The sequence below is a fragment of the Agelaius phoeniceus genome, chromosome 35 (genome assembly GCF_051311805.1).
Source record: "Agelaius phoeniceus isolate bAgePho1 chromosome 35, bAgePho1.hap1, whole genome shotgun sequence".
NCBI lineage: Eukaryota > Metazoa > Chordata > Aves > Passeriformes > Icteridae > Agelaius > Agelaius phoeniceus.
The window spans coordinates 3,530,410-3,542,105 of NC_135299.1; the positions used below are offsets into that span (position 1 = coordinate 3,530,410).

At 51.3% G+C, this 11,696-nt stretch overlaps 2 long non-coding RNA genes across 2 annotated transcripts; one reads left to right on the forward strand and one right to left on the reverse strand.

Annotated features, from left to right (window-relative positions):
• Positions 1-2,988: 2,988 nt before the first annotated feature.
• On the reverse strand, positions 2,989-4,834 carry LOC129130644 (uncharacterized). The gene is made up of 2 exons (XR_008535551.2): positions 3,984-4,834; positions 2,989-3,443 (listed from the first exon to the last, which is right to left on the reverse strand). It is a non-coding gene; the product is annotated as an uncharacterized LOC129130644 (long non-coding RNA).
• Positions 4,835-8,676: 3,842 nt separating this feature from the next.
• On the forward strand, positions 8,677-10,522 carry LOC129130651 (uncharacterized). Its single transcript, XR_008535553.2, has 2 exons — positions 8,677-9,527; positions 10,068-10,522. It is a non-coding gene; the product is annotated as an uncharacterized LOC129130651 (long non-coding RNA).
• Positions 10,523-11,696: the final 1,174 nt, after the last annotated feature.

Sequence of the window (11,696 nt, forward strand, 5' to 3'; positions counted from 1 at the left end):
GCAGTGATGTCAGCTTGTTTGTTTACCAGTGTAAAAGCTGGGCCCTCTCACAGTGAGGTTGGAGCCTCATTGTCTGCAAAGGTGGGTGCACCTGCAGGAATTGCCAGTGCCCAGGAATGGCTGTCCAGTCCTTGGCTGTGAAAGGGTTAAAAGCACTGTGCCCAGGCATACTTGGGCAAGAATAAGAGACATTGCACCCAATATGGAAGCTTGCAAAAATTCAGCCACAAGCTCAAGACACAGGATGAATGTTGGCAAGAAACAGGGAACAAAACTGGCAGAAATGAAGGGCAGAGCTTGCTAAAACCAGTGAGGAAATTGCTGAAACAGCCAACAAGAGACTGTGCATGCCTGGAGGAGAAAGGGCACAGCGATGAAGACGTCCAGCCTTCATCAGGAGACCCCCGAGGAAGATGCGGAGCCTTCCTCAGTGCCAGCACCAGTGCGCACTGCGCCTGCGCCTGGCACATGCTAATGATGGTAATGAGTGCTGAGAGATCGTTTGCATAACCACACCTTTTCTAAGGAAAACCATGAATGTGCATAGAGTATAACCATCCATTGTAATCTCTGTGTGCTGTCAGGAGGAGATATCCCCGCACACCTGGCGCTGAATAAAGCAAATCCCCCTCCCTGGGCTTTGTCTGGGAAGTGTCTCTGGGCCCTGTTTGAGGCCATTCATGTCCGTGGGGTTCTGTCAAGTCCCAGTGGAACCTTGGTGTCCCGTTGTTCCCCAGCCTCACAATGCTCTCCTGCTGCCATGAGGTCCCTCCCTCTGTGACACCCTGCAGCCCTGGCTCCATCAGGGTCTCTGGGGTTCCTTGGTGCACGCCTTTCTCACATCTGAGCCTTGCTCCCATGGGTTCCATGGACTGACAGTGGCCCTCTGCATTCCATGGGCCCAGCTAGATCACAGCAGAGCCTGGCTTTCATCAGATTCTGATACCTGTTCTGCCAGCTGACAGGGCTGATTTAAAGAACACAGAAACCAATGGGAAGAATGGTCTTATTTTACTGTGAGTGTTAAGGCAACACAAAATTAAAATTATACATTCAATACAACTACATGCTTGGCTTTAGCAACAAGCAAAAAGAAGCAAGGTAATGCACCTAATCATTATTACAGGAGAGAAAGGATAGGGACTGAGAAAGACACATCCCCAATTGCTTAAATACTTTACCATCTCCCAGAGTCTGCAGTCGCTCGGGAGCCCCATTTCACAGCGAGGACCTGGAGAACTCTTGCAAACACTTGGGAAAACACTTGTGCATCCACCCGTAGGTGAGGTCTCCAAATTTGCTCCAAAAGTGGGTCCAGGTTTTTAGGCCCAAATCAGCAAGTCAAAGGAACTGGACTGTATTTTTAGCCCATGAACTCCTGGGTCTCCTGGCACTTTTGCTGACCAGGAGGACCCATGGCTTGGCCAGAGCCCAGTCCCTGGCTTGGAGGGTTTCCCCTAAAATATCCTACAAGCCTCTATTCATGTCAGTTGGGAAAATTTCTTAGAGTGATACATTTCTTGCAGGTAACTACACAAGATTATGTGAAAGTCTCCAAAGCAGCTGGCTTGGTGTTAAACACCTGCAGAAGCACCTTGGTCTTCTATTTTTAGCTAACTAAAACTGATGGTGTTAGTCACATAATGCCCAGGGTTTGTCCTGTAAGCCAGCTCTGGCTGAGGGCTGCCACTCAGGCCTGAGCACATCAGCAGCTGAAGTGACCACGACTGGGAATGGCAAAAACACCCCCTGGGACTGGCCCAGAGGCCCTGGGACTCCCTGGCATGGATCACCTCAGGAGACAGGATTTCAGGGAGCCCAAAGGACTTTTGGGAGAGCTGCTGTGGACACAGAGGGAATTGCACAGCTGGATCCCTTGCCTGGGCTCCCAGAGGACCCTTCTGCTGTGGGGCTGCTGAGGGTGGAGGAACAGCAGGTGCCCATGGCCACCCCAAAGCAGGGCCCCGTAGGCAACACGGCCCCGACCGGGGCTGAGGGACCCCATCCCTGGGATGAGTCAGGAGCTGCAGAGCTGGGAGTGCTCAGCCAGAGCCGCTGAGCCTTCAGCAGCCCCACACGGCCAGAGCGTGAGCCCAGTGGGGAGTGGGCACTGACAGGGACTGTGGGGCCTGAACCAAGGCCCAGCCCCACTGACAGCGGCTGTGCCGGACACGCTGCAGCTCCAGGAGCAGCTGGAGCCCCAGGCAGCCAAGGGGTGCCACCATGGATGTTCCTTTCTTCCCCCTCAGAAAGGACACTGGGAAGCTGGGGAAGTGTCAATGAAAGGAGCAGGGATGGTGGGAGCTGTGGAACAGCACTGACACGAGAAACCCAAACTCTCCTGAGAAAGGAGGGCAGAAATCCCTGGTGTCCAGCATCCTGCCAGAGAAACCCATTCCCAGAATTACCAACATAAAGCCATCCTCCAATTCTCTGGATTGTGCTGCTCCGGACCCACTAACACCTTCCCCCCAGAGTGAAGCTCTGAAGTGGGATTGATGGAGGAAAACTGAGCCCTGAGCCAGGCCAGGGTCGGTGCCAGGAGCATCCCCTGGCGCTGTTTGACAGCGGCTCTGCAGGAGCTGGGGATGCAAACAGGACAAACCTGAGCATCTCCCACCATCAGATACCTCAGAGCTCACACAGCAACACGGCCGTGGCTCTCCCAGACTGGATTTAGGAATGGCACACCTACTGCAGCCATTGGATCCTGATCTGCCCAGATCCCTTTGGGACTGTTATAAATGAGAAACTTGACTAGGCCAATATTCAAGCACAAACCGGTGCCAGCAGTGAGCGGGGCCCGTTGTTACAGGACTGGTTCCTATGGGAAACATCCCGCTTCCCATAGCAGACACCCTGCTCCAGTCAGGCCAGCACCCCTGGGTTAGAATTTGAAGGGTCTCAGTCCTTGGGGAGGGCTTCAAGCTCTGTCCTTGAAAGCGGTTGTGAGGCATGTTATGAATAAGAAGCTTGACTCAGCCAATATTCAAGCAGCAATCAATTTATTAATTAATATGGTCCAGTATGGGCAATACAGCACTGGGTACAGTGGGGGAAGTTTTCCCTCCAACTGCACACCGATAATTGATGGTTACAGGTATTTATAGGGGTACTCATCAGTTTTTTTCAACAGTTTCTATTTCCAATTTTTACTCATCAGCAATTTTTATTCCAAATTATTACATCAAAATTCTATACACTATTGTGATTTTAATTTCTCAGGATGTATTTTCAAAGGAGTATCCCCAGATGGTGATGGTCCCGTTTCCGAAAGAAGAAAGACGAATTCCATGTGGTGGAGTCCAGCTCCCCAGATGTGGGTCCACCTTTTAATTGCAGAGACTATAAATCTCATAACAGTCATGTCCAGCTTCCCTTTGGTTGAAACCATAAATCCTTGAGGTGATATTCATCTTCCTTTCTCAAACTGTTTTTCTCTGCTTCAATAAGATGTGAGATAAGCATATTTCCTATATATATGTTCCAAAGCTATAGTTTCAAGGATACAAGTAATATTCTAAAATTATACTTCAAAAGGTTATTATTGAAGAGCTTTTTTATGGATTAAATAGAAGCAAAAAGCAACATCCTTAACACCTTAATTCCAAAGCTCCTAAATCAACCAGGGTTAATTGCAAACAAAAGATAGGTTCAAAGGCCTTTTTCCATGCTTTATTTTCATCAGTTATTATTAGAATTCGCAACTATCCCATTGTCGATGTCCACACATTTCGCATTTGCAAGTACACACTTCGCCTGTTTGTACCTGACACAAAACACAGCTTTGCATCTCACAGGCAGATGAGGGATGTTTGGACCGTCTCTTACAGACTGACATCCCAAAATATAAAAATAATTATGCATTTCCCCTTAAAAATAAAATTTACTGAATTAATAACATTATAATTATTTTTCTTATTTATAAAAGTTATGCTATATTTGTATTACCGAATTTGAATGTTTATATTAAAAATTCATACCTTTTTAGCAAGCAAAAAATTTATTGGTCATAGGTTCTAAGGAACACAATTCCCTTCATTGATTCATTGACCAGTGTGACTGTTGATTTCTCCTTCTTTATGCTAATTAGTCCTTTTTTAAATCCTTCTGTCATCTTTTTTATCATTTTCACAGACAGGATAAAAGGGGCCACTTTGGGGTCCGTGGAGAACTTTCTGGGGCACATTTGGGGCAGTTCTGGGTCTGGGGAGGGAATTCAGAGAGAACTTGAGGGTCTGGAGGACACTTAGGGGAGCTGGGTGGGCACTTGGAGGGGCACTCAGGGATTCCGAGGGACAGTTCGGGGTCCGGGACAGCACTTGGGGGTCCAGGGGGGCCCTTGGAAGTCAGGGAGGAGAATTTGGGGCACTTCGGGGTCCAGGTGGGCCCTTGGGGGGCTCTGATGGGGCTCTCTGGGGCGCGGGGGGTGATGGGAGCTGTAGGCGCGGGTCTAATACAGTTTAACGGGGCCGGGGAGCATCACGGGAGTTCAAAGCGCAGCTGCAATGGCTCTCGGTGGGGCGCGGGGCATGACGGGAGATGAAGTCCCGGCTGGAAAAGCTCTGGACGTGCGCCGCGGAGCATGATGGGAGCCGTAGTCCCGGAAGTGGTTCGAACGCTTTGTTTAGGGGTCCGGGAAGGCACTTGGGGGACACTTTTGCGTCCGAGCCGCGACTTGAGATCCTCGTGGTAACGTAAACGGTTCGAGAGAACTTGCGGGGAGCTCGGGGAGCTCTAACCGGGCTCTTTAGGTGCGGGGTACAGCAGGAGCTTTCGGCGCGGGACTGTTCTGAGAGGCTCTGGGGCCGCGGGGGATGAGAGGAGATGAATTCCCAGAAGTGGCTGTACCGGGCATCTGTGGGGTTGGGAGCACTGGGGGGTCCGGGGACGCTTCTGGGGGGTCCCGAATGGGCGCTGAGAGATCCTGGAGGGTCCCAGGGACACTTAAGGGACAAAGAGGGGACGGTTACCGGGGGTTCTGTGGAGCGCGGGGCATGACGGGCGTTGTAGTCCCGGCTCCAATGGGGCTCAATCGGGCCGCGGGGCATGACGGGAGTTGTAAGCACAATGAAAATAAATATCTTGCCCACCCTAGGCACCTCCCCCGAGGTCCCTTTCCAGGCGCTGATTGGCTGCGGGTGGTGATGGGCGGAAGCCTCGGCAAATGGGATGCGGTGGCGGCGGGAACAGCCCATTCAACCTCTCCAGTCCCTCCCGGTACAGCCCAGTTCATCCCCAGTACTACCCCAGTACAACCCCAGTGCCCCTCCAATCCCTCCCAGGACAGCCCAGTTAAACCCCAGTTCCTCCCCAGTCCCTCCCAATACACCTGAGTGTACATTCCCAGTCCCTTCCAGTTCCTACTCAATGTCATCCACAGGATGCCCCAGTGTCTCCCAGTCTTCCTCCAACGTTCCCAGTGTCCCCTGTATGTCCCAGTCCTCCCCAGTGTCACTCCCAGTATGTCCCAGTGTCTCCCACAGCATTCCCAGTGTTCCCCAGTATGTCCCAGTCCTCCCCAGTGTTTCCAAGGACAGTTTAATTTCTCTCGGTGCCCGTGGTAGCCAAACACAGCAGTGGGGTCAGTGCAGCGCCCTTGCAGTGGCCCAGTGCAGCTTGGGCTGATGATCCACCCTCACAGCTGGCCCAGGGCAGCTCTGCAGTGGCTTTGGTGGCACCTGGGGCTGGCACACACCTGAGCAGTGTGTCTGTTTGCAGTGGGGAAACTCAGGAGTTTGAGATTGCTGCAAAAAGCACAAAAAGGGAAAACCCCTCTTAGGCTGGGTGCAGCCAACTCTCCAAGCACAGCAGCTCCCAGGGCAGTGAGGACAGACAGGATGGGGCTGGGCAATGTGGAGCAAGGTTGTCCACACTGGGTCAGAGCTCCAGGCACAGCTTCTGTGAGCAGGCCAGGGCTGCTGAGGAGAGACCCTGGGTCAATATCAATCACAGAATGCTGCAATCACCTCTGCTCTAAAGAGAAATTTAATAAAAGACACCCTTTAAATAGGAATGTGTATTCCTTACAAGTTCTTTGAAATCTTTTTCCATAACTGGACAAGGAAAACTTTAATGACCCTCTCAGGGCTTTGGTGTTGTTTGCATCAGACTCAGTGCCTGAGAGTGTCTTGAAAAAACTTGTCGAAAACTCCAAGTCAGCTTCAAACTCCAAATTTTCTTGACGTTTTAATGGATCCCACTGAGGGACTCGACTTGGAAAATGTCCCCAGGTTCCACTCCGAGCAGAACACTGGAGGCAGTGATGGCAGGTGGGGACAAGCAAGGCAAAGGTGTCTCTGTTGCTGAGCAAACCTGGATGTGTTTCAGGAATGCAAAGGGCCAAGGCCTGAGCCCCAGCCCCTGGCCAGGCAGATCCTGTCCCTCCCTCATTGCTCAGGGCCGACAGCCTGCAGGGACAGAGGCGCAGGGCAGGGACACCGTAGGACAGCCTGGGCTGCACAGGGCACAGGGATGGGCAGCAGCTGCAAGACAGCCCTGCCAGAGCCAACTTGGGCAGCACTTTGGCCATGGCTGCTGGCCCTGGGCCTGAGGCCACGAGGGGACAAGTGACCCTTGCAGGCCTGGGGCCTCATTGCCTCCTTGTCCCTGCTCAGCAGCCTGGCAGGGGCCGCCCCATGCTCCTGCCCTTGGCATTGCCCATCCCCACATGCCAGTTCCCATCCCGGGAAGAGCCCTGAGCAACGAGGGAGGGACAGGATCTGCCTTGCCAGGGGCTGGGGCTCAGGCCTTGGCCCTTTGTATTCCTGAACCACATCCAGGTTTGCTCAGCACCAGAGATGTTAGCGTTCAAAAACACATAATCACATAAGCGATTATATGCAGTGCTTTTTATTCAAGAGCTCTGGGAATCAGGGTAGTTTCCACCCAAATCTGATTCCGACCATACATTCGAGGTGAACGTGTTTTATACTCTATCATTACATAACTTTCATGTTAATTATTAAACTTATATTGTTCTATTGTATACACAGATTTCAGCTAAACATAGCCCTATTTAAATTTCCAACATAGTTTCTCACGATTCTTCTTATGTTTATAAAATAATTATATTTAATTACTAAACAATCACCACATCTAACAATTATATCTTTTATCATACTGCCTACACAGGTGCAGTGATCTGAGAAAACACAAAGCCCAATATTTTCAAAGACTATTTTTAACATTTTCCAGGGCTCCACTATCAGAGACACCTTTGCCTTGCTTGTCCCCACCTGCCATCACTGCCTCCAGTGTTCTGCTCGGAGTGGAACCTGGGGACATTTTCCAAGTCGAGTCCCTCAGTGGGATCCATTAAAACGTCAAGAAAATTTGGAGTTTGAAGCTGACTTGGAGTTTTCGACAAGTTTTTTCAAGACACTCTCAGGCACTGAGTCTGATGCAAACAACACCAAAGCCCTGAGAGGGTCATTAAAGTTTTCCTTGTCCAGTTATGGAAAAAGATTTCAAAGAACTTGTAAGGAATACACATTCCTATTTAAAGGGTGTCTTTTATTAAATTTCTCTTTAGAGCAGAGGTGATTGCAGCATTCTGTGATTGATATTGACCCAGGGTCTCTCCTCAGCAGCCCTGGCCTGCTCACAGAAGCTGTGCCTGGAGCTCTGACCCAGTGTGGACAACCTTGCTCCACATTGCCCAGCCCCATCCTGTCTGTCCTCACTGCCCTGGGAGCTGCTGTGCTTGGAGAGTTGGCTGCACCCAGCCTAAGAGGGGTTTTCCCTTTTTGTGCTTTTTGCAGCAATCTCAAACTCCTGAGTTTCCCCACTGCAAACAGACACACTGCTCAGGTGTGTGCCAGCCCCAGGTGCCACCAAAGCCACTGCAGAGCTGCCCTGGGCCAGCTGTGAGGGTGGATCATCAGCCCAAGCTGCACTGGGCCACTGCAAGGGCGCTGCACTGACCCCACTGCTGTGTTTGGCTACCACGGGCACCGAGAGAAATTAAACTGTCCTTGGAAACACTGGGGAGGACTGGGACATACTGGGGAACACTGGGAATGCTGTGGGAGACACTGGGACATACTGGGAGTGACACTGGGGAGGACTGGGACATACAGGGGACACTGGGAACGTTGGAGGAAGACTGGGAGACACTGGGGCATCCTGTGGATGACATTGAGTAGGAACTGGAAGGGACTGGGAATGTACACTCAGGTGTATTGGGAGGGACTGGGGAGGAACTGGGGTTTAACTGGGCTGTCCTGGGAGGGATTGGAGGGGCACTGGGGTTGTACTGGGGTAGTACTGGGGATGAACTGGGCTGTACCGGGAGGGACTGGAGAGGTTGAATGGGCTGTTCCCGCCGCCACCGCATCCCATTTGCCGAGGCTTCCGCCCATCACCACCCGCAGCCAATCAGCGCCTGGAAAGGGACCTCGGGGGAGGTGCCTAGGGTGGGCAAGATATTTATTTTCATTGTGCTTACAACTCCCGTCATGCCCCGCGGCCCGATTGAGCCCCATTGGAGCCGGGACTACAACGCCCGTCATGCCCCGCGCTCCACAGAACCCCCGGTAACCGTCCCCTCTTTGTCCCTTAAGTGTCCCTGGGACCCTCCAGGATCTCTCAGCGCCCATTCGGGACCCCCCAGAAGCGTCCCCGGACCCCCCAGTGCTCCCAACCCCACAGATGCCCGGTACAGCCACTTCTGGGAATTCATCTCCTCTCATCCCCCGCGGCCCCAGAGCCTCTCAGAACAGTCCCGCGCCGAAAGCTCCTGCTGTACCCCGCACCTAAAGAGCCCGGTTAGAGCTCCCCGAGCTCCCCGCAAGTTCTCTCGAACCGTTTACGTTACCACGAGGATCTCAAGTCGCGGCTCGGACGCAAAAGTGTCCCCCAAGTGCCTTCCCGGACCCCTAAACAAAGCGTTCGAACCACTTCCGGGACTACGGCTCCCATCATGCTCCGCGGCGCACGTCCAGAGCTTTTCCAGCCGGGACTTCATCTCCCGTCATGCCCCGCGCCCCACCGAGAGCCATTGCAGCTGCGCTTTGAACTCCCGTGATGCTCCCCGGCCCCGTTAAACTGTATTAGACCCGCGCCTACAGCTCCCATCACCCCCCGCGCCCCAGAGAGCCCCATCAGAGCCCCCCAAGGGCCCACCTGGACCCCGAAGTGCCCCAAATTCTCCTCCCTGACTTCCAAGGGCCCCCCTGGACCCCCAAGTGCTGTCCCGGACCCCGAACTGTCCCTCGGAATCCCTGAGTGCCCCTCCAAGTGCCCACCCAGCTCCCCTAAGTGTCCTCCAGACCCTCAAGTTCTCTCTGAATTCCCTCCCCAGACCCAGAACTGCCCCAAATGTGCCCCAGAAAGTTCTCCACGGACCCCAAAGTGGCCCCTTTTATCCTGTCTGTGAAAATGATAAAAAAGATGACAGAAGGATTTAAAAAAGGACTAATTAGCATAAAGAAGGAGAAATCAACAGTCACACTGGTCAATGAATCAATGAAGGGAATTGTGTTCCTTAGAACCTATGACCAATAAATTTTTTGCTTGCTAAAAAGGTATGAATTTTTAATATAAACATTCAAATTCGGTAATACAAATATAGCATAACTTTTATAAATAAGAAAAATAATTATAATGTTATTAATTCAGTAAATTTTATTTTTAAGGGGAAATGCATAATTATTTTTATATTTTGGGATGTCAGTCTGTAAGAGACGGTCCAAACATCCCTCATCTGCCTGTGAGATGCAAAGCTGTGTTTTGTGTCAGGTACAAACAGGCGAAGTGTGTACTTGCAAATGCGAAATGTGTGGACATCGACAATGGGATAGTTGCGAATTCTAATAATAACTGATGAAAATAAAGCATGGAAAAAGGCCTTTGAACCTATCTTTTGTTTGCAATTAACCCTGGTTGATTTAGGAGCTTTGGAATTAAGGTGTTAAGGATGTTGCTTTTTGCTTCTATTTAATCCATAAAAAAGCTCTTCAATAATAACCTTTTGAAGTATAATTTTAGAATATTACTTGTATCCTTGAAACTATAGCTTTGGAACATATATATAGGAAATATGCTTATCTCACATCTTATTGAAGCAGAGAAAAACAGTTTGAGAAAGGAAGATGAATATCACCTCAAGGATTTATGGTTTCAACCAAAGGGAAGCTGGACATGACTGTTATGAGATTTATAGTCTCTGCAATTAAAAGGTGGACCCACATCTGGGGAGCTGGACTCCACCACATGGAATTCGTCTTTCTTCTTTCGGAAACGGGACCATCACCATCTGGGGATACTCCTTTGAAAATACATCCTGAGAAATTAAAATCACAATAGTGTATAGAATTTTGATGTAATAATTTGGAATAAAAATTGCTGATGAGTAAAAATTGGAAATAGAAACTGTTGAAAAAAACTGATGAGTACCCCTATAAATACCTGTAACCATCAATTATCGGTGTGCAGTTGGAGGGAAAACTTCCCCCACTGTACCCAGTGCTGTATTGCCCATACTGGACCATATTAATTAATAAATTGATTGCTGCTTGAATATTGGCTGAGTCAAGCTTCTTATTCATAACATGCCTCACAACCGCTTTCAAGGACAGAGCTTGAAGCCCTCCCCAAGGACTGAGACCCTTCAAATTCTAACCCAGGGGTGCTGGCCTGACTGGAGCAGGGTGTCTGCTATGGGAAGCGGGATGTTTCCCATAGGAACCAGTCCTGTAACAACGGGCCCCGCTCACTGCTGGCACCGGTTTGTGCTTGAATATTGGCCTAGTCAAGTTTCTCATTTATAACAGTCCCAAAGGGATCTGGGCAGATCAGGATCCAATGGCTGCAGTAGGTGTGCCATTCCTAAATCCAGTCTGGGAGAGCCACGGCCGTGTTGCTGTGTGAGCTCTGAGGTATCTGATGGTGGGAGATGCTCAGGTTTGTCCTGTTTGCATCCCCAGCTCCTGCAGAGCCGCTGTCAAACAGCGCCAGGGGATGCTCCTGGCACCGACCCTGGCCTGGCTCAGGGCTCAGTTTTCCTCCATCAATCCCACTTCAGAGCTTCACTCTGGGGGGAAGGTGTTAGTGGGTCCGGAGCAGCACAATCCAGAGAATTGGAGGATGGCTTTATGTTGGTAATTCTGGGAATGGGTTTCTCTGGCAGGATGCTGGACACCAGGGATTTCTGCCCTCCTTTCTCAGGAGAGTTTGGGTTTCTCGTGTCAGTGCTGTTCCACAGCTCCCACCATCCCTGCTCCTTTCATTGACACTTCCCCAGCTTCCCAGTGTCCTTTCTGAGGGGGAAGAAAGGAACATCCATGGTGGCACCCCTTGGCTGCCTGGGGCTCCAGCTGCTCCTGGAGCTGCAGCGTGTCCGGCACAGCCGCTGTCAGTGGGGCTGGGCCTTGGTTCAGGCCCCACAGTCCCTGTCAGTGCCCACTCCCCACTGGGCTCACGCTCTGGCCGTGTGGGGCTGCTGAAGGCTCAGCGGCTCTGGCTGAGCACTCCCAGCTCTGCAGCTCCTGACTCATCCCAGGGATGGGGTCCCTCAGCCCCGGTCGGGGCCGTGTTGCCTACGGGGCCCTGCTTTGGGGTGGCCATGGGCACCTGCTGTTCCTCCACCCTCAGCAGCCCCACAGCAGAAGGGTCCTCTGGGAGCCCAGGCAAGGGATCCAGCTGTGCAATTCCCTCTGTGTCCACAGCAGCTCTCCCAAAAGTCCTTTGGGCTC